General features: G+C 37.6%; 2 protein-coding genes across 3 annotated transcripts in view; one reads left to right on the forward strand and one right to left on the reverse strand.

The window, feature by feature from the left end:
* Positions 1-2,500, reverse strand: part of LOC137982653 (uncharacterized) — a 30,132-nt gene that overhangs the window by 24,142 nt on the left and 3,490 nt on the right. The window lies entirely within an intron of this gene.
* LOC137982652 (neuropeptide FF receptor 2-like) overlaps positions 1-2,500 on the forward strand; it is a 4,320-nt gene that overhangs the window by 710 nt on the left and 1,110 nt on the right. The window contains exon 2 of the mRNA XM_068829780.1: positions 2,463-2,500. This exon is cut by the window's right edge and continues 1,110 nt beyond it. The gene's annotated coding sequence lies outside the window, so the exon portion shown is untranslated. The remainder of the gene's footprint in view (positions 1-2,462) is intronic.

Consider the following 2,500-nt stretch of genomic DNA (forward strand, 5'->3'; position numbering starts at 1 on the left):
ACTTCTATGAATCAAGGGAAGGTCACGATGATATGTCAAAAGGAAGAAATTGACCACGTGCTAGGCAACCACAAGGGTGCACGTGATCACCTTGTGTCAAGGTTCTTGTTTACATTGAATGAACTACAGGGAAGAATGTTAATCGTTCATCGCTTTCACCGTTTAACAACGTACTTTTTAGCTAAGACACTTCCGTCTTTCCTTTTTTAATTTTGTTGTAATATTTAACTGAATATTTACATTTCATCTGTTGGGTTGGGAAGCAATCGAGTCTGGAGCAATGTTGACCATCCCTTCACTGAAGAACCATTTCTTTCAATATTGAGGCAAAAAATAGACAACAATCTTTCTTTCAAATAATTCTTGACCAACAATAATTAGTCAAATTTCAAATTGCTTTTATTACGTGAAGAAAGTACGATGTTAACGAGAACTCGACGAAGAGGTAAATGCAACTAAATTTCTTGCGTTTGTTTATTTCAAGCTTATTACAACTGAAAATATTCCACTTCAAAAGGTCGTTAAAAAGCTTTATTTTTAGCCGTTCATTTGGACGAAAAGTGTCACAAAAGCCTTTTCCAGCGTAAAATTTATTGAAACAAACAAAAAAAAAACTTCCTATTTTAATTGCGTGCGTGCAAACAAGAAACACAATCCGCGATTAAATAAACTTCAGATCAAACCCTTTTCGGAAGAACCTTTTCCGTGAATAACAAAGCACAAAATAGACAACAAGCTTTCTTTCCAATAATTCTTCACTATCACATTTTCAATTATTTTTCTTTTTATCTGAAAACTGTGCAGAGAGGAGTACAAATTAAATGTAAATTGCCAGATAACTGAGATGCGACTCCAGTAAACACTGTGATGCTTTCAAGGCTTTCAATTCCTTTTACACCCATACAGAATTTGCCATTTGGTTTCGGTGTTGTACATAACAGCAAGGTTCGTAAAATAATATTAGAAATGAAGCTCACTTTGTGATATCCTACGACGAAAGATGCAATTGTTGTCGAAGACCATTACTCGTCACTTTTAAGATTCCAGGGAACAGTTGCTCAAAGCCTGGTTAGCGCTAACCGTGCTTTGAGCAACCCGGGCCAGATATTTATATTTCCCCGCCTGTCTTGTTTATCCAATTGAAGTTCCATTCTAGAGCTCCATAAGGGTATATTTTCCTTAAAGATCCACTAAAACGACATGCGAGTTACAATGAATTTCGACGCCATTGCAGGTTAATTAAATATTCTAATGTGTCCACCAGATAAAATCTACCCATTTCTGCTACCCCCTGAAGCCTAGCAAAAATACGCGCAGATGACTCTACCCACTAAGACACTACGTAAATAAAGTAATTAAAAATCGACGAAACAAAACGCAGATTCCGACTGGGTTTGGCAACCTAGTAAATATAGGTGGCGCCGAGGTAACGAACTCGGTTACCTCCATTAATTATTGCTGGAAAGTGAAATGGAGACGATTTAGAGCCTCCTTAAAATATTGCTTGTTATAAATCCATGCAATATCTCTCATTCCTACGGTGGCCAACAAGGGACAAGCCGCAAATAAAACAGTTGCTGCAAATAAAATAAAGTTGGCGCAAGCAAATTCACAATAGTTTCTGAAAATTTACAAAACGAGTTGCTGCAATTAAAAGAATGTTGCTGCAAATTAAAGCATCAAAAGTATGCGCGCGCACTGAAGGAAGGGCAGGTACAAAACGCGGGTCACAGGTCATTGTTTTAACAATACAGAAAGTAGTTAAATATCCATTAAAGCTAACCTTAGGCCTAACGTTAGCATGTGTAAACAGTTAAGTGCGCGCGCATACTCTTGATGTTTTAATTTGCAACAACTATTTTAAATTTGCAGAAACTTTATTCCATTTGCAGCACCTTTTTTAATATGCAGCAACTTTACTTTATTAGCGGCAACTCTTCAATTTGCAGCATGTCACTTGTGGGCCACCGTACAGTGTCTCTCGCTTTTGACAATTTTCTAGATAGATATCCGTAGAAAACACGCAAGAAATAAACTAATTATAAAACAAGTTTCCTGGATTTGTAGAAAAATGCAAATTTCCACCTGCCACGTCAACGGCAACGCCACAAAAAAAAATCGTGCTGCACATGCAGCACGCATGTTAGCACATATTTTTGGGGTACCCTGCGTAACAACAAGAAATCACCAATTTCGAGGTTTTAACGACAACGTGAGCGTAAAACTGTGAACCCTATAGTCTTTATTTTTACTCTGAAACCGCTCGCACCAATTTATTTTAATTTCATCCACATTGTACGACGTAAACGGGATGGAACGTTGCCGTCGCAGTAACTGTTCTTAAAAGACGCCAGTCACTCGTACCGATATAACCAATCGAAGTTTTCGGCCCCGGCTAAAAAAAGGAGACTCGGAGATTTCTTTATCAGCAAATTTAATCTTTTGATTTGTCAACTTATTAGAACAGACAAGAGACAACGCCAGACAATTTGAATCTGCC

This window comes from Montipora foliosa, chromosome 13 (genome assembly GCF_036669935.1).
Source record: "Montipora foliosa isolate CH-2021 chromosome 13, ASM3666993v2, whole genome shotgun sequence".
Lineage (NCBI taxonomy): Eukaryota > Metazoa > Cnidaria > Anthozoa > Scleractinia > Acroporidae > Montipora > Montipora foliosa.